Consider the following 20,300-nt stretch of genomic DNA (forward strand, 5'->3'; position numbering starts at 1 on the left):
CACGCAGGAGACCCGGTGTATACAGACCACCCAGAAGCAATTTATCTCTGCTACTGCAGAAAGCCCGGTGCGCGCTATTAGGTCTGGAGAGAGGGAGAGAGGCATGCCACGGCGTATGAGAATTGATGCCAAGGTCTACAGAGCGGCTCCCCGAAGAAATATAACCGGGATGCAGAAGTACATCGGTGAACTCGCTCCAGTGGAAGCCTGGTCCCGAAACCCTTTTGATTCCCAGCCAAGCCACCGACCGGGTGTCGGGGTGAGCAAACAGCAAAAAAACAAAAAAGATGTGCGGATTTGGGAGCAAGTGACAAGTCCACTCGTGCTTGTGACAAGCAGGTTTAGGAGTGCGGCCTCAGCTCAAGGTTGCCAACTGCCAGGCAGAGCCTGGAGGTCTCCTGGCATCGTAGCTGGTCTGCGGACTACGGAGATCGGACTAAGGTTGCCGATCCCTGCCCCCCAAATAAAAATGCCACCCCAGTTGCTTCTCTCAAGGTTTAACGGGTGTCATGTCTAAGTGGGCCCATCGTGCAGCCCACAAGCCTCTTATTGTCTTCATGGCAGCCTCTAGGAGGGACCTGGGGATCCGTCAGAATTACAGCAACTAAAGAGATCAGTTTCCCCCGGAGGAAGTGGCTGCTTCGGAAGATGGACTCCATAGCACAGGGATTCCCAACCTGGTCTCCCTGTAGTCCTGGGGCTACTCTTGCCTCAAACTGCTCCTTTGTCTCCCCCCTCAGGCCTCCTTTGGTATGGCAGATGACATCACTTCCAGCCCAGTTCCGGGGCTCTTCTACGCCTGAAAAATATTTCAGGGGCTTCTCCACGGTCCAAATGTTGAAAAAGGCCGCCATAACATTAAACTCCCTCCCTGCCCCAATTCCCAGCCCCCTCCTAGCTCCACCCCAAAAGATATTTCCCTATCTCAAGCTGGCAATGCTAACATGCCTTCCTGCAGGAGTCGCCGGGAATGACAGATTCCCCAGCCTTCCCAAACCAGGAGAACTACAATCCCCATCATGCTTTGCCGTCACCTCGGCTTCTGAGCATGCCCTGCCAGCTGTTGCCAGCCAGCTGCCTCTGTGATAATGAAGGTGGCCAGCTGTGCAGACGCAAACAGGCTGCAAATGCGGCTTGTTTAATCCGCCAACAAAATCACCAGTGGGAGCAGATGGGCCTCTTGGGTGGGGAGGAGAGAATGGTAGAGATGACCGGATTAGTTTGGTTGTTGAATGACTTGTTGGTGAGAACCACTGGGGATGGGATGGGGATGCCAGGCTCCAGGTGAGACCCAGGGATCCCCTGGAATGACAGCTCCTCTCCAGGCTGTATAGGTCACCACCCCCTTCTGCCACTCTGTCAGTTCCCCAGAAAGGTCCCAAAAGGCAGCTTCTGTTCTTTCCCCCTTCAATGTTATGTAATGTTCCATGTAAGTTATAATGTTCTGTGTAAACCGCCCAGAGCTGCGAAGAAATGGGCGGTATAGAAATCTAAATAAATAAATAACAAATAAATGTTTAACATAAACAATTTCAGCTTCTTCCTTTGGCCTTGAGAATAGGCCAGTTTGACATATCAGCATCGGCAATATTTCAAGAACTAGCCAAGTACAAGCTGGGCCTTCTGATTAAGAAAACTGTTCTCCTTGCTGAGCAAACGTGAAAGAGATTTATCACCCCTCACCCCATCAGAGCCGGGAGTGGGCTGGATTTTGGGTGTGTCTCAAGGGAGTGCAATGCTACGGGGTCCACCCTTCCAAAGCATCAATTTCTCCAGGGGAACTGATCTCTGCTTGCTGCAGATGAGCTACAGTTCCAGGCCATCCCCAGGCCCTACCTGGGGATTGGCATCCTAGGCCCCAGCCTGATACAGGGGAGATTCCCCGCAGAGAGAGAAATTAACCCTCCGGTGCAAAAATGGCTGCGAACTCCGATTCATTGCGTCTCGCTTTGATCTTGACTTCATTAGTCGGCTGCCTTCACTTTGTAGCATAATTAATACTTTCCCGATCAAAGACCCGTCATAAGCAAAGAGTGAGCTGATCTTGGGGGTGTTTTTCAGACGTGTGTGTCTAGTTGGGAATGAGCTGTAGGGCTTGGCCTGCGTGAGTAGCAGGAAGGCCTTGCATCTCTTTAGGGTAACCAGACATGTCAGCCCCATAAGGCCCGAAGGGAAAGGCCGTGAGTCCGTGGAAGAGCCTCTGCTTGACATGCAGAAGGTCTCCGGTTCAATCCCCAGCATCTCCAACTAAAATGACCAGGTCATAGGCGATGGGAAATACCTTGCCTTGAGTCCCTAGATAGATTACTATTCTGATCCAGTAGGTTCTTCTGAGCTTCTTAGGAAGGTCTCAGCTTCTGTGCCCTGTTTTGGCCCTCCAGAAGAATTAGTTGTCCTCTGTGTGAGCCAAGCTGCTGGACTAGGTGGACCACTGATCTGATACAGCAGGGCTCTCCTGGTGTTCTTAGGAAGGCCTCATATGAGGGCCATGTTGTTGGGCTCTTCTTGTGTTCTGACATACATAATCAACATTTGGTTGGTGTCATTTGTAAGGTTGCCCTCTCCAGGTTGGGAAATAACATGGAGATTTTGGGAGTGGACCCTCAAGACTGCAATGGGATATAATGTCATAGTGTCCACCTTCCAAAGTGGCCATTTTCTCCCAGTGAACTAATCTCTGTTGCCTACACATTAGCTGTAATTCCAGGAGATCTCCAGCTGCCACCTGGAGGTTGTAGACCAAACAACAAATGGAACACGGACCGTGTATTAAGCAAACCACTTCAGAACGGGCCATGTAAAATAAATGAAGTAACTATATATGCATGTTCAATACCATATTTATGGTATTGCACTGTAGCCATTAACAACAGACAGTAAATATAATAACCAATGTAACTCCCCCAAGACAAAGTGAAAGTCACTACCAGATAACAATTTCCATGAAAACGAAAAGGAGAGAGACACACAACAAAAGGGAGAGACACAACAAAGAGCACAACACATTAACAATACATATATATCACATGAAAACACTATAAAGACTATATTCCTTTTCTCTTCTAAGACTTAGCAGGGGGAAGAAATATATTCACCACCTGGAAGTTTGGCAACAGAAGTCATTTTTCTTTTCCAAAAATAATCCTTTGCCTCCCAACCAGAAAGCCTGTTCTTTCCTATAGATGAACAAATCTTCCTAAATGCTGTTTCTTTTAATGTTTGTTTTATATTCCTAGCGCTAGTTCCGCTCTCTGAGTTTTGTTCTGGAGGATCTGTGTGGACACATTCCAAGGAGTGCCCTGTGCAATTTGGTATGTCATATATATGGATAAAATAGGTATAACGTATCATCCTGACAAACATACAAACCACATTGAAAAAAGCATATGTTTTAGGGGGGAAGGGAAATACGGAATCACAATTTTTTTGGGGGGGGGATAGAGCGTCACGGTTTTTATGGGGAAGGGAATATAGAGAATCACAGTTTGGGGAAATACAGAATCACTCGTTTCATGGGGGGAGGGAAAAACAGAGAATCTCAGGATTGGGGGGAATATTTGTTGTTAGCCGCCACGAACTGTCAGGCCGGGAGTGGCAGCCTATAATTAATTAATCAACTGGTTAATTGATTAACCCATTAACGAATTAAATAAATATAGAACGACAGGTTTTCTGGGGAAGGGAAAATAGATCATCGCATGTTTGATTCGCACTGGGGGAGAAGGTAATTCAAAAGGAGGACTTCCCAAGCAAAAGCAGCCGGGATGAGAAATTGAAAATTACCCCCGTTTCTTGCAGACTTTCTCCTGTTTTTCCTTCTCTTCCTTTTTTTCCCCTCCCTTCCCGGGATGTTCCTGCCAAGATCCCAGCTGCTGTGGCAAATCTAAGGCCTTAGTGACAAGCTGCAAACATATATCTTCCCCTGCTGGGGTATTTGTGCTTTCCTCAGACATTCAAACAGCTCCCCGGTCACAATCACAGTTTGATCTACGTTATAATTGCGGGGATCGATCAGGTTCAGGGGTGGGGGGAGAAGGCGGGGAAGGCTTCCTCCAGGCTTACGAGGCCCTTGAAGTGACAGAGAGGGAGGGGTAGCTGTGGAGGAGGAGAGGCAGGAGCAAAATGAGTCTCTGTGATTCTCAGAAGCTGCGGAGATCGCCGGGAGCCGGGGTCCCCAAGGACTAATGCTTCTTCAAGGCTAGGAATGCGTAAAAAGAGGAGCACAGAAGGGGAGGCAGCTCTGGAATTTGGGTCCCTGGGGGAAACTGAGCCACACTGGATTTCGGTCCAAAGCCACATTTGAAAAAAACAAAAAAAAACACTTCTCTCTGCAGCAAAATTTTCTATGTGGGTCAGCCTGAAAGAGTGTTTTCGCATCTTGCCAAGCTGCTATTTGGAATCGCCACACGCACACGCTCCCCCCCTCCCTTTCCCGCTAGTCTTTTCCTGAGGATACGAGCAGCATCTGTGCAGGAGAAACAGGCTGGGGCCTACATTGGTGAAATCTCCCCCAAAAGCCCGGGCTATGCTGTCTGCATCCCAATGTTCGTCAGACGAAAACAGGTGTATGTACGTGTGCGGGGTTTGACAGCCTGGAGTCCCAGGCGGTGTGGGGAAGAGCGCATAGGGTTTTAAAAAAAAAAATTAAGAAAAACACAACCATTTCTGTGAAGTCTGAGCAACGGCAGGCCCAAAGCCGAGGCCTTTTAGAGCCTTCCAGAAGCCACGTCGCTTGTAAATTTAGATGTCCCCGTCACGTCTCTTTCCTAAGGTGTCACGTGAAGACAATTCCCTGGCATTTCCCGCAGACATCTAACATGACTGACTTTTAGAAAAATACCTCTCTTGTTGTCTCTCTTTCTCCCGCTCTCTTTGTTCACCCATCTCCTGCTTTTTTATGACAGATTTTCCTCCTTCTGTTTTCGATATTGATTTTTTTTTTCTTTTTAAACTTCACAAGCCACCTTGATTTCAAGTCTGAGGAGAGGGACGGTGGCAGCTCCATCAAAAGTAAATCAATCCCCCCCCCTGCACACACGCATAAATGCACCACCCAGCAGAATTGATTTCTCTAGCCCAGAGATCAGTTGTGATTTCGGGAAATCCCCAGGGATGCTGCCGACCCATCCGGGAGCTCCGCAGCCCGATCCTCTGGATTCTACAAATTAGTTGTTATTTATGAACAAGATTCCCTGTTTGCCTTTCTGCCCAAGGAGAGCCCCCAAGGCTGCTTAACATTTTAAAAATATCATAAAAACAGAGCATAAAAAAGCATGAAAACCAAAACTAAAACACCAATTAAAAGGAAATACAAATAATAACAAAAAGGAGCAAACAATGTTTTTTTTTTTTAAAGGAGTTCATCAAGGGAACTCTAGATAAGGGGTAGTCAACCTGTGGTTTTCCAGATGTCCATGGACTACAATTCCCATGAGCCCCTGCCAGCAAACGCTGGCAGGGCTCATGGGAATTGTAGTCTATGGACATCTGGAGGACCACAGGTTGACTATCCCTGCTCTAGATGATACAAAGATCTTTACTTACTGGCTGCAGACTGTCTCACTGGGAGAGAAGACGCCATACTTCAGGTGCCACCAACAAGAAGGCCTGTCTCTTTCAGGTTAACACCCGCCTAATGAGACAAACCAAAAATGCTTCAGCATCATAAACCTCAAGGAAGTGGGGATGACTCCTTGAAAGAACAGGTAGGCGAGCCATCGATTCTTATTCCCAGCCGTCCTACAGGGCTTTGGCTCAAAACATTTGATCATCACAACAACCCTGTGGGGCAGGTCAGGCTTCATTGAGACCGTGATCTCCAACGTGGCGCCCACACGTGCGCTTCCACACGCCCACTTGTTTTCTCCTCCAAAATACCTCTTCTTCAACTGAACCAATCAGCGCATAGGAGGAGACTACATGAAAAATATCAGGACCTAACTATGCTAAATAGATATCTCCTCCGATGCCCCCTGCAGGACATTCCACACATTTTGTTCCATCAGGCATGCTGTAGATGTTGCGTATTCTAACTTGGGGATTCCAGCTTAGAGAAAATGGATATTTTGGAGGGAGAATTCTAACCCACTGAGATCTCTGTCCTCCCCAAGCTCCATCCCCAAATCAAAGTTTCCCAACCTGGATCTAGCAGCCAGGCCTCCGTTATCACCCACCAGCGGTCAGAGGGGACCTAGCAACATTAGCTACAGTAGTCATGCTGCTAAAGTGGGGCCGTTCCTTGTCGGCCCTCTTCCAAAACCGTCCCCATTGCTCTTCCCCTTGGCTGACCTCAAGCTGACCCAGGTAAGCGGTGGCCATTTTTAATTAAGGATATATGGAGGCGCTAGGGCGCCTTTTCGGAAATGGCACTCAGCCGGGGCCATTGCATGCTGAGTACTGCAGGCTGCAAGAGCACCAGCTGGCCACACACGAAAGATCGCTCAGACTTTCCTGCTTCTCAGCTGCGGAAGAAATCGGACGGAGCCATTGCAAAGGACTCTCTGTGTCGCCCAGCAGCAGATGAAAGGGGCAGATGAAGGAAGGAAGGAAGGAAGGAAGGAAGGAAGGAAGGAAGGAAGGAAGGAAGGAAGGAAGGAAGGAAGGGAGGGAGGGAGGAAGGAAGGAAGGAAGGAAGGGAGGGAGGGAGGGAGGGAGGGAGGGAGGAAGGAAGGAAGGAAGGAAGGAAGGAAGGAAGGAAGGAAGGAAGGAAGGAAGGAAGGAAGGAAGGAAGGAAGGAGAATAGGACTCAGGGCTAATGGAAGGAAGGAAGGAAGGAAGGAAGGAAGGAAGGAAGGAAGGAAGGAAGGAAGGGAGGGAGGGAGGAAGGATAATAAGGCTCAGGGTTAAGGAAGGAAGGAAGGAAGGAAGGAAGGAAGGAAGGAAGGAAGGAAGGAAGGAAGGAAGGAAGGAAGGAAGGAAGGAAGGAGACTCAGGTTTAAGGGAGGAAGGATAATAAGGCTCAGGGTTAAGGAAGGAAGGAAGGAAGGAAGGATTGGACAGACAGACAAATGATAAAAGACCAACAGAAATAAAGATGATGGGTGAATGGATAGACAGGCAAAAATATAGAAGATAAACAGACTGACAGATTCCCCCTGGATCCACCAGCAGAATATACACCATGTGGATTATTCAGTAAAAGTGGGTTTTGAAATGACCTAAATCATTTACTGGATTTGGGAGCTCCAGATTACTTTGAATCTCATTTCCGGTAGGTTTCGGAATGCCCTGCGGGTCCATTCCCAGAGCTGCACCTTGGCCCACATGACGTCACGGTCTTTCTCATCCCCTACTATTTGATCCTTTGAACAGAAAATGTGAAGGATTGAACGGAGACCTGCTGTGCCCTTCCACTGAAACCATACCCCCTTTCCCAAGGAGACAGCTTCCAAAAACGGGCCACCCGCTCTCTCCCAGCTATCGTGGTCCGTTCCGAAATAATGTCAAATGCTACAAAACAAAATACTGTCAAACGCTTGCTCCTGTTGCCCTCTGATCTCTCTGCAGAAGCAAGAGGTCAAGCCCCCCCTCCTGGAAGGGGGCAGCTCTTGACGGCGTGACACCGGTGTCCTTCCCCTCCTCCCCCCTAGTCCCAGTGCTCAACTGGCCTAGATCAAACCATCCGCACCAATCCGAGGCCTGGAAAATCACCGTTTTCATTTCAGACCAGAGAACTCTCATCCATCTGGCTGCGGTATTTATAGCTTCCCCCGGCATCGTTGCACAGTTCCAAAATAAAATCACAGAAAGGGGGAGGGCGCGGGAGCCAATTTCAGATGGCTGGGGCAGAGCTGCCCACCCACCCCGTTGAACGTTTTAGCCCTTTTCTTTCTCCCCCCCCCCACAGTTTGCTTTCATGGGGGACTCTGCTCACAATCTCAGCAGCCAGACTCCCGGAAGGGCCTGGAGATCCCCCGTTATGATGACTGGTTAGTTCCCCTGGACAAAAAGGCCAACTTGGAAGGTGGACTCTATTGGTTTTATACCCTATTGCAGTCCCTCTCCTCCCCCAAACCTGCCCACCCCACAAAATCTCCAGATATTTCCCCACCCAAAGGTGGCAAGCCTAATCCATATTTCTCAAGACCCCTGCAGGACGTACTGTGGACTGGGGTCACCTAAAAAGGCCATCGGTCAGAGTCGAAATAAGAGAAATAGAGGAGGAAAACTAGTTGACTCTGTAGAGCTTCCACCTTAGCTAACAGCGGATTCCCTCCCAAGGGACAGGGAGGAATTCGGTTTGACCAGCCACAGGGCAAACAGGGACCACCTGAATTGCAAGATTGTTGTGTGAAATACTTGAAATTCCATGGAGTGTTAAGACTGCCATTGCACCAGGGTTTGCGTGTGTGGAAGCAATCCTGGAGATTTCAGATGGGGGAGGAGCCTGAGAGGGGTGGAGTTTGGGTGGAAGGGCCTGGGGAGGGTGAATTGCCATTGACTCCGCCCTTCAAAGTAGCCATTTTCTCCAAGGGAGCTGTTCTTAACTGTCTGGAGATTGATTATGATAACGGTAGATCTCTAGGTTCTACCTGGAGGATGGCAACCTTGGTCAATCCCCCATGCATTGTGTTTTCACGGCGTTTTATGACTCTTTGCGCTAATGCATCTGCGATTGCATCCAATTTGTGCACAGAAGAAACCCAGGTCTGACTGGTTTAACTAATGACTCTTTCATTGCTCTTTTAATGTTATTTTAATCTCTTTTATTTAATTATTATGTTGCTAACCACCACAAGCTGGGTTGCTGGAAGGGCCAGTAATAATGAAGAAGAAGAAGAAGAAGAAGAACAAGAAGAAGAAGAAGAACAAGGAGGAGGAGGAGGAGGAGGAGGAGGAGGAGGAGGAGGAGGAGGAGGAGGAGGAGGAGGAGAAGGAGAAGGAGAAGGAGAAGGAGGAGGAGAAGGAGGAGAAGGAGGAGAAGGAGAAGAAGAAGAAGAAGAAGAAGAAGAAGAAGAAGAAGAGTGTGTACATTCCCACCCTAGAGCACTCTTTTCTTCTTGTCACTCCCTGATTTGTCTGTGCCCACGTGCCTCTCAAACACACTGCACAAAAAAGAATCTCCGTGCAACATGAACACAATTTCGGGAGTGCGCAATGTTTGCCCAACATACACATGCGCATCAAGGCAGGCAAAAGGGAGGTAAAGGAAAACAGCAGCAAACGCTATCCCAAATTTAGAAGCTACCCCATGAAATATCCCCAACTCCCTATTGGTTTCTTCAAGCCGGTTCTAATCCGCCACTGGAGAGTCCCGTCTCTTGGTGGTTCATCATTAAATAAATACCTCAGTTCCCTCTTTGGCTTTTGGGACATCGAGATCCAGGCAGCTGCGGGGATTTGCAGAGAATTTGAGAAACATCCTTATCCCTGGCATCTTTTCATGCAAAGAAAGCCAGTTGTGGGAAGCCTGCTCACCACTTCCTAGCGCAGGGGAAGAGCTGCGCGTGAAACTGTATTTTTAACACAGACACCATATGTCTCCCCCATGTTCTGTCCTTTCAGAGCCGCTTTGAACCGCCCACTTCTGGGGGACACGGATGACACGTGAGTAATGCCCACTCGCGGATACTAGAGCTGCGCATCTCCCATCTTCAGTTTCCTTCCCCCCCTCAAAAACAAAACAAAACAGCTCACCTGCCTGCACTCTGTTACTCGGCCTGAAATCCAGCCCACACTGGAGCCGGAATACCTCTGAGCTTTCTCTTCGCGAGCCATCGAAAGCGGCCTTGAAATAAATAAAGTCTCGTTCTCTCCAGCTGCAGCTTTTCAGGGTCTGGGGCAGAGAAGTCCTCCCAGAGGCGCATTAAATCAGAGATCGCCAACGTGGTGCCCACAGGTGCATGGGCACCTGTCAAGACTTTCTTCAGCACCAGGTTTTAGTAAGTGGGTGGGGGCTGGCAGGGCTATTACCCAGCAGGACCTCTGATGGGCCACGTACAGTGTATTTTCTTTCACTTTCAAAACATTTCCCGGGTGCTGAGAAAGTTCTCGGTGGGCACCCAGTCGAATGTGGAGATCTTCAGCCAGGTGGTGTGAATTACGTTGCAGGGCAGCCAAGGATTATGTTTGCTCAGGGAACACAACAAGAAGAGAGCCAAGGGTTTATTTATCAAGGACGCCGGGCCTGATCCAAGGCACCTCTCCTCAAAAGTAATCCCATTGGAGCTCTGCGGGATTTACTCTCCGGTAAGCGCACCAGGGTTATCGGTCTCCACCCAGCCGCGTTCTTCTGACATCGCCGTGTCTCCGAGGCCCGAATTCTGATCCCGGTGCCGCCACCAGATCATTCCAGGACACGGTGACAGCACAAACGAAATCACAGCTTGCCGCTGAAGACTTTTGGAAAACGGCTCTAAAAATAGCTCCCGGGTTTTGGAAAGGGAGGTTATTTGAAAGGAATATGATTCTCTCTTGTAAGTAAGCCAAGAGGTTTTTTCTTTCTTTTCTTTTTTGATAGATGCGTGGCACCATAATCACGTCACCCGGCCCTTCTCCGGAACAAAATGTTACTCTTCTCAGAGAGAAGATAATACGGGAGTTCTTTTTTTTGTTTTGTTTTGTTTTGACGCTGCCTTGAAATCCTCAGCCTTTTGAAAGAACACTTCTTCATTCATGTCTAAGTAGCCTGCGCCAACAATAGATTAATTCTTCATCTCCCCCTCCCGCCCTCCAAGGGGGATTCATGGTTCTCCCAGGGACGTTGTGAGGAGTGACCCAGCGTTTCACCCTCCCAACAATCTTGTCAAGTACGCCAGGCTCAGAAAAGCTGGGTGTATCTGTGCGCACGCTATATCCTGCTTTTTATTATTCAAAGGAGTCTCTGAGCAGATGACAATGGCCTTCCCCTTCCTCTCTCCACAACAGGCCCCCTCTGAGGCAGGTGGGGCTGAGAGTAACTTAGAGTCGCCTTCCCTTCCTCTCCCCACAACAGGCACCTTGTGAGGCAGGCGGGGCTGAGAGAGCTCTCCTAGAATTGTGACTGGCACAAGGTCACCTGGCACGCCCCATGTGTCTCAAGGCAGCCTACAAACCAACCTGGGGGCATAAAAAGCAACATGAATGTCAGCCTGAAATGGCATCCCGAAAACAGCCCTTGGCCTAGAAGCAGAAGATCTCCTTCCATCACCATGCAGCTCAGGTGTTCCTCCACAGAGCTCATCTAACTTAAGACGCACTTATGCAGCCAAAGGCTCTGTCAGGGGCAGCGATGCCCTGTATGACTGTTGCTTGGGGGGCGGGGGGCAACAGTGGGAGGGCTTCTGGAGATCTGGCCCTGCTGGTGAGCCTCCTGATGGCCCCTGGGTTTTGGCCACTGAGTGACATAGAATGTTGGACTGGATGGGCCACTAGCCTGACCCAACATGGCTTCTCTTATGTTCTCATATCTGGGGCAGGAATGCTATGTATTTTTGGTGCTTGGGGGGGCAACATTGGGAGGGCTTGGTGCTGGATTGGTGGATCTTCTGATGGCATCTGGATTTGAGCGACTGTGTAGCACAGATGGGCCTTTGGCCTGATCCAACATGGCTTCTCTTACATTCTTATGTAGGTGTTGGGTCAGTAATGCTCTGTCTTCTTGTTGCTTGCAAGGGGAGGCAATCGTGGGAGGTCTCCTGGAGTTCTGGCCCTTCTGGTGGACCTCCTGATGGCCCCTGGGTTTTGGCCACTGTGTGCCACAGAGCGTTGGACTGGAGGGGCCACTGGCCCTCTCTTGTGTCCTGATGGTCCTGTGTAGCTGTCCAAGGTACTTGCAGACATTTCAGCTCTCCCGCCTCCGACGCCATCATAAAATTCTGATTTGGCTGAGGGACACCCTGATGAAATTTGCCCGTTTCCTGTAGAAAGCCAACGTCTGTGCAGCTTCCCAACAAATCTGACTTATTCAATGCAAGGGGGAACAAATATTTGTTGTTCGGGACGTCTCCGCTGACACCTCCGCCGATGAAGGGAGCTCACAAATGTCACAGAGGCAGGGAGAGACGCAAAGAAAAATCTCATAAAAATGTCTTTCCTTTCCAAGATCGTTTGGCGGGAAGATGCAAAGATGGTTGCTTTCCGCAGGAAATGGGCAAATTTAATAAGGGCGTCTGTCAGCGCATCCTGTGATTCTGTGATGTAGGTGGTGGCAGCTGAGACGGAAATTGCCGCAAGTACCTTGGACAGCTACATAACGTAAGATGGGCCATGCTGCATCAAGCCAATGGCCTATCTACTCCGACACTCTGTGTCAAACAGTGGCCAAATCCCAGGTGCCATCTGGAGCCGCATCAGGGGGGTCAGAACTCCCACCACAGCCCCCGAAAAACCAAGAATGCAGAGCATTGCTCCCCCAGGCATAAGGACATAACAGAAGCCCTGTTGGGTCAAGACAGTGGTCCATCTAGTCCCACGTTCTGTGCCACACAATGGCCTGGTCAGTGGCCAAAGGACACCAGGCCGACCAAGAACGTGGTGGTCAGACACGATCAATATGGACGCTGGCCAGAGCATTGCACAACTAAAAAAAGCGGGGCAAGAGAGCAAAATACGTGGAGACAGCTGAGCCATATGGTTGCTGGTTCCATGTGGGGAATGCGTAGAGATTCAGGGGGTGGAGCCTGAGGAGGGCGGGGCTTGGGGAGAGGAGGGACTTCAACGCTGTAAAGCTCCCTGTCCTAAGCAGCCATTTTCTCCGGGTGCGCTGACTAACCTTGTAACCTGAAATCTTCAGCCTACCACCGTAGGTTGCCAACCTTACCCAGGCAATGCCACCAAAGCAGTAGATTTCTCCCCACACGATAGAGCTGTTTGCTTCCAACTCTGTGCACACCGACGGATCCAAATTAAGGAATTCGTCTCATGCGCGCCGGCTCTCTCCTCCTCCCCCCTCGCCCAGCCCGGAATTCACTCAGCACTGCTTCATCAGCCGGGCATTGGGAGGCCGGTCACATCGCCCGCTCGGATCAATACTTTGTTCTACGGGCTCTCCTCCAACACCCCTCTGAGCAGAGGCAGGGGGAAGACTGCGGAATGCATTTCAGATCAGGCCGGTGCCCATTAAGGCCTGCTGGTTTGGTTGGGGGAAAGAATGCAGTCCTCATTCTCTGCCTTTTCTTTGGGGGGACGTTGAGAGCACACGCAGTCCAGATTGCACGTCTTTAAACAGCTTGCAGCGCTCCGCGGTGCGGAGGAATTCTAGGCTTGGCTTTTCAACTGGCGACTTTAAAAAAAAAAGAGGGGGGGAGAATGAGAAGCTCTTCGAAGCTCAAGGTAATAAGGTAACAAAGCAGCAGGGCCAGGTAACCTTTTGGGGGAAGAATCCCGGCCGAGCTAATGGTGAGGCATAGACCGGGTGGGTGCCTGGGGCCGAGCTTTAAAACCCTTCCGAAAAAGGTAAACATTTCTGTGGGAAGTTAAGGGCCCTCTCCGAGGACGAAAGCGTTCATAGCTGCGTGTTGCTCAACTTCTTCGTTGCCTCCCAAATCTCTGTGCGGTAAGACTAGAAAGGGCTTTCAAAATCCTAACAAGCAAGGTAGGAGCAGAGATAAACCATCAGGTGGTTAAAGCCAGCACTGGAATAGTAATGGGCTGACAGCTCTGGCTCAATCCAAAGACGTTTGTATTTTTGCAAGCGTTCCACGTGAACGCTCAAAACTTTTCCTGGCGTGAATGTTTGACCAGACTCTTGAAAATGCTTGGGTGTCATACGGGAACATTTAGTTTGAGTCTTCTTTTCCTGCCTGCCTTTCTCCTGTGAAATACAGGGATTAACTAAAAAATGAAAACTCAAACTCTACCCCAGGCATCCCCCACAAATGCTCGAAATCCCTTGGCGGGTGAACCAAAGACTCAAAAAAATGCTCCAGGTGCTATGTAGGAACAGTTCATTTAAGACTTCTTTTTCTCCTGAGTAGGACTTGAGGCTTCTGGCAGTGAAAACTAAAAAAATAACAACTCAAACCTTACTCCGGACAACCCCCACGAATGCTCGAAATTCCTCAATATGTGAATATTTGACCCGACACCCAAAAATGCTCTGGTTGTTTATACGGAAACAGTTCATATAACATTTCTTTTGCTGCCCACCTTTCTTCTGTGTAGGACTTAAAGGCCTCTGACAGCAACAACTAAAAGATAAAAAAGCAAACCATGTACCAGGCATCCCCCTTGAACACTTGAATTTCCTCAATGCCTGAAGATTCAACTGGACACTCAAAAACGCTTCAAGAAATAGTTCATTTAGGGCTTTTCTGCCTATCTTTCTCCTGAAAAGGACTTAAGGCCTCTGGCAGTGAGTCACTAAAAGCCAATTTCTGGCCTAGGCACCCCCCATGATCACTCAAAGTTGTGAATATGTGGGAGGAAATACCAGCCACTTCTGGTTCATGCTCACCCTTAGCTAGCGAACCCATATGAGAGCATTTATTTTCTCAGCTGGAGGCTACTCCGTTTCCAAAAATGTTGCTCATCCTTGTAAGCTTCTCAGCAGCATGGACGCAATCTGTGCTCACCCCAAAATGTAGCTAAATGGTTGTGTTCGCTTCATACCAAGAAGTCGATTCTACGTGCGGCTGTAACTGGGACATTTCTTTGCGTGGGGTCACGCTGGAAAGACCTCGGAGACACATGAGGCCTGCTGGGTGACCGTGGGCCAGTTACAGTTCTCTCAGGGCTCTCTCAGCCTCACCTACCTCACAGGTGTCTATTGGAGGGAGAGGAAGGGAAGTTGATTGTAAAGCCACTCTGAGACTCCTTTGGGTAGTAAAAAGTGGGGCATAAAAACCAACTCTATTCTTCCTCCTAAATGATATAATCATGAGCCTAAATGATACAATCATAGATTATATAGCCTCGCTATATAATCTGCCCTAAAAATCACAAGCACTGACCAAATCACCTGCTTGTGATTTTTTGACTCAATCTTATAGGGAGGCTAAGCCATGAGGTCTGATCACACTTTTAACACATGTATTTTCATACATTTAATATTTTGTTCATTTCTCTCCACATTGCACTTCTAATATCAGGCCACAACCTGATACCTGTTACCCTTCTTTTTGGTTTCTTTCAGCCCAAAAGCTGCACAGCAGAGCAGGTATTTGAACCTGGGTCTCTAGGTCAGTCCTCCAAGTCATCGGAGGACAACTGGAAACTAAATCATCTGGCGGGACTTAAAGCATTTGCATTTGAGGAATCGGCTCAGAAACTTGGTTTTCATCTGGAAAACCGCGAGTGACAAGACGGTGGGTTACAGGGAGTACGAACAGCTTCCCGGCAACTCAGATTTTGACGGCCTGTCACGTCCCGCTGCTCCGCCATGGAAAATTCAAGTGACGTGCGCCGTTTCTTCCACCTTGTCAAACATACCATCGGGTGACACCGTCCACCTCCTCACCTTCCGATGTCCACACCGTTCCGTTCTGGACACGAAAACACGGCCTCCCTCTTTGACTCAAAAAAGTGGGGTAGATGAGGCGCTAGTAACCAGAAAGAGTGTTTTCTTTTTTTAAGAAGCCGCCGTCGGAACAGAACGTCCGTCTCTCCAGTCCAACGAGAGTCTCCAGCTTCAAAGCACAGGGAAGAGTTTTTCAAAGTAGCCTTAATTTCATCAGCGGTGCAGGGGGCGGGCGGGCAGGCGGGGGGGGGGGAAGCCATTAACATCCTACTCAAGGCGGCCTTGAAATATTCATCGGCGAGATACTTTATGCAAAATTGCCGCGGCCTCTTAAAAGGCGAGACAAAATCCCGCATCGGCTTTTAAATCCTTCGGCTCTGTCACTCACCTCCGGAACGTCGGGAGGGAGGGAGAGTGGAGGGGCAGAAGGGATACAGCGGCATTAGGATGCAGGATCAATGTACAAGTAGAGTTATTCCTCTTCTCCCCCGAAAAAATATGTGCTATTCAAAATCAGGAGGTTTTTGTGTCACCGTTGAGGTTAGTTCAGGTTTGGAGAAACCCCCAAAGTGGCATGATTGTGCAGCAGAAGAGGGTTGGGAAGCAGAGCTGTGGACACGCCCACCCAGGCCCCCTATCCTTCCTGCCCCCTCCAGGCCCATCACTGGCCATTTGGGAGAGGGGTGACATGACTATGTATGATATCACTCGATAAATGTTCAGCAAATTTAAAATATATATTAAAAATTAATTAACTCCCACCCATTCAGGAAACCCTTCCAGGCCTGTCAAGAAACTCCAGGGTTTCATGAAACCCTGGTTGAGAAAACCTGGCTTATACCCAGAATAAATCTTTCTTGGTCCTAAAGGTGCCGCTGGATTCAACCGTGGTTCTGCTGCTTCCAACCAACTCAGCTGCCCGCCTGAGTCTGTCTTATCTTTAATTCTGTTTTCATGGGCTTCATCGCAAACCGCCCTGAGCTGGCCTGGCTGGGAGGGGCGGTCGATACATTCAAATATAAATAAACAAAACTCGGTGGACCGAAGTTCTGATACAATATCAGGCAGCTTCATGCGTATGTGTAAGAAAGTGTATGTGTGGGGGCGGTTGTTGTTGAGAAAGAAAGGATGGTAGAACCAGGGGTGGATGTTCTCTCTAGACTTCTAGAACCCCCATTTCTCTCTAGACCCCAGACTTCTAGAACCTCCAGTTCTCTCTAGACCCCAGACTTCTAGAACCCCCATTTCTCTCTAGACCCCAGACTTCTAGAACCCCCATTTCTCTCTAGACCCCAGACTTCTAGAACCCCCAGTTCTCTCTAGACCCCAGACTTCTAGAACCCCCAGTTCTCTCTAGACCCCAGACTTCTAGAACCCCCAGTTCTCTCTAGACCCCAGACTTCTAGAACCCCCAGTTCTCTCTAGACCCCAGACTTCTAGAACCTCCAGTTCTCTCTAGACCCCAGACTTCAAGAACCCCCAGTTCTCTCTAGACCCCAGACTTCTAGAACCTCATGTTCTCTCTAGACCCCAGACTTCTAGAACCCCCAGTTCTCTCTAGACCCCAGACTTCTAGAACCCCCAGTTCTCTCTAGACTTCTCAAACGCATCACGAAAACCACCGCCAAAGCTTCTGATGCTCTTGCACCACCAAGTCTGGCCTTCTAATTCCAGGGAGATGCCCCCTTTGCAGTTACTGTGCTGTTCTTCTGGCTGCTTCTCCTGGTGGAGAAACGCACACGCCTGTCTGCTCCACTACCTTCTGGGTTCCTTTGCAGTCATTTCCATGGAAACAAAAAAACACCGCAGGAGTAGGGAAAGGGGGGGGGGGAGAGAAAGGTACGCGCTCAAAAGATAAACCTTTCAGAACCTCCGTCTCCCCCCTGGACAGTTTTCCACACGTTCGGGGGTTGACTGTGCTTGCAGGATCTGAAAGTTTAAGCAGGCTGGCTGGCTCGGATAAGGAGCGAAAGGAGAGCGGACAGAGCCGCTTGCTCTAATCCAGCCGCAAGTTTTGGGTGCACCGTCGAGGATTTAAGGGGAGCAAGAGGTCAGCAACCTTCGGAAGTGCCAGGCCAAGCCAATCGCGCGAGGAGCTGGGTAGGTAGAGAACGCAACGCCAAGAGGGGCAACAGAGAAGAATTAAGCCAAGACATCCTATACTGAGTCAGCACTGTCTACCGTGGAGAGCCTCTGATCTGGAGACCTGGGTTTGGTTCTCCCCCTCCTCCACCTAGAGCCACCTGGGTGACCTTGGGCCGCCCCCAGTTCTCCCAGAGCTCTCTCAGTCTCGATTCACGGTGGACTCCTGGCAAACTCTGCAGGGCTTTCCAGGCAAGAGAGAAGGTGAAGTGGTCGGCCATTGTCTGCAGCCCTGGACTTCCTTGCTGGTTGCCCATCTAGATGTTGGCTATGGCCAACCTTGCTTGGCTTCTGAGCTCCGATCAGGCTAGCCTGGCCCATCCCGGTCAAGGCAAGGGACACTCAGAGTTGGTTCTCCATTGCCTGCCTCTATGTAGCAACCTCGGACTTCCTCGGGGGTCTCCCATTCAAATGCTCACCAGGGCCGACCCTGCTTAGCTTCCGAGATCTGATGAGGCCCGGCTAGGTGGGGCAGCTAAGGACATAAAGAGGGGGGAGATGTGCTGATCCTTCTGGAAAAACCAGAAGCTCACAGCCTGCAGTCCAGATCTGCATTCGCCTTGACGTCACAATGGCCTTCAAGCCTCCAGAATACGAAACGTCCGCCTCTAACAAGCAAAGGAACAGGGGAGAGTAGCAGACCCAAAGCGCTACCTTGACTCATTAAGGAGAGCAAGCATCAGCACCAAGGAAGGCCAGTCTGCCAAGGCTGCAAGCTATTTCCTGGTCCTTGACAGCTATCTTTGAGATCAGGCAAGTGAGCATCGTGTTTTCTGTTTATTTATAGCGCTCGCGGCCCCGGGTTGACTTTTCTGGTAGTGCTAACCAGCTTTCCTTGGGGAGTCCGGTTTTGCCGCCTAAGCAAATCCTGGACACCCTTTTCTTGCCCTCTGCCTTCGTCGTGTCATAATTTCTAATGATCCCCCTGCAAAACTTCTGGGTGGCCAAAGCCTGCCGAGTAAGAAATTGGACGGGGAAGGAAGAGCATCCCATGCCGGCAGGAATGAGCAGGTCTGTCCCAGAGGAACTGGGGGTCACTTTCTAAAGATGCAGAGCAAAGCTCCAGGGGGGGGGGGGAAGAACATAAGAGAAGCCATGTTGGATTAGGCCAATGGCCGATTCGATCCGACACTCTGTGTCCAAACACAGCAGCCATCAGGAAGTTCACCAACGGGGCCAGAACTCCAGAATCCCCCCCCCCACACACACACACACACACACACACACTGTTGCCCCCCAAGTGCCAAGAAGACAGAGCATCACTACCCCAGACATAGAAGCTAGACCAAACCAACAGCCCTTCCACTCCAACACTCTGTGTCACATGGTCGCCAAAACTCTGGTGCCATTAGGGGGTCCGGCAGCTGGGTCAGAATTCCAGAAACCTGCCCAGTGTCCCGTCCCCCCTAGCAACAAACACACACAGCATCACCCCCCCGACTCACCCACCCACCCACCCACCCACCCAGTGAAAGGGTCCATCTATCCCTCTGGCTCATAGCCCCTCATAGACTTCCACTTCCTACCTTTCTCCAGTTCCCTCTTGAAGTTTGTGGTTATTCCCTCTTCTTGCAGCGGGGAGTTTCCCCACGTTAATTGCTCTTTGGGCAGAGAGAAGCTTCCTCTTATCCGGTTTAACCCTGCCGCTCCTTCATTCCATGGCGTGCCCACAAGTTCTTGAATTGTGAGGAAGGGAGTAAAGCACTTCTTTCTCTGTCCCAAACCTCAGGCCATGTCATATCTCCAGGCCTGGAAGAGAAGGGTGGGGAAGCCGCCAGAGCCGGCCTGCAGGGAGCATGCAAAGCGTCACCAAGATCAATAGCCAGAAAACAAACACTCTGGAGCCAAGCCCAAGAAGAGGGTCCGTAGTCAAGGGAGGGAAGACAAAGGTTCCAGAGCAGGGTCTGGGAGCACAGGCCCAAGAAGAAAGCAGCTGCCAGCACTGTGGGCTTTTGCCTCTCTGCTCTCTTAAGCCCCAATCACAGCTAATCCTGCACAGCTGCCTCAGTCTTTGGAGTGGATTCTGCAAAGCACCACAGAGACTGGTTCTGCCTCCTGCAGAGGGATCCTGCACCTGTCCTGCAACGCCAAGCACTGTTTCCTATGCATTGCTCAGAGGCTCTGCCCCTGAGCCAGGGTCCCAGATCAAGGACTTTCCCATCCCCTCCTGCCTGGTCCTTTAACTGGAGATGCCGGGGATTGAACCTGGGACCTTCTGCCTGCCAAGCAGAGGCTCTGCCCCTGAGCCAGGGTCCCAGATCAAGGACTTTCCCATCCCCTCCTGCCTGGTCCTTTAACTGGAGATGCCGGGGATTGAACCTGGGACCTTCTGGATGCCGAGTGGATGCTCTGCCCCTGAGCCACTGCCCCACCCTCAATGGACTTCCCAAAAGCCTTCACTCCCTTTTAGCTCCAGAGTATAACGTTTTCCTCTCTGACTCAGCCTCTTCCACAGCTGCTCGGCATCTGCTTTCCGTCACGCCCGCCCTTGTTCTCTTTTTTTCTTACCTGTGGATTTGCTTTCTCTTCCTTGGTCTGTTTGTTTCTTCCCGCTGTTTCATTAACTAATTTCATAAAGCTTTCCGCGATCCGCTCTGCCGATGGATTTTTCATTGCTCTTCCAGCGCCGTCCTAGAAACAGCTACTCCGGTTTAAGTTTCTTGAAATCAATGGCCTTACGCTGGAGTCGCTCTGCAGGGGAGGGCCCCCGAGCAGCTGGTGCCCTTTTGGGAGGGATTCCATCTTACAATGAACTTCATCGATTGTATTTTTTTAATAGGAA

The 20,300-nt window shown here is 50.0% G+C and overlaps 1 long non-coding RNA gene across 1 annotated transcript in view; it reads right to left on the reverse strand.

Moving 5' to 3' along the window:
- The window catches only part of LOC143827763 (uncharacterized), a 129,867-nt gene extending 110,448 nt beyond the window's left edge, over positions 1-19,419 (reverse strand). The window contains exons 1-2 of the long non-coding RNA XR_013227405.1: positions 19,045-19,419; positions 5,545-5,632 (exon numbers count right to left, since the gene is read on the reverse strand). This is a non-coding gene — a long non-coding RNA (uncharacterized LOC143827763). The remainder of the gene's footprint in view (positions 1-5,544; positions 5,633-19,044) is intronic.
- Positions 19,420-20,300: the final 881 nt, after the last annotated feature.

This window comes from Paroedura picta, chromosome 18 (genome assembly GCF_049243985.1).
Source record: "Paroedura picta isolate Pp20150507F chromosome 18, Ppicta_v3.0, whole genome shotgun sequence".
Classification (NCBI taxonomy): Eukaryota; Metazoa; Chordata; class Lepidosauria; order Squamata; family Gekkonidae; genus Paroedura; species Paroedura picta.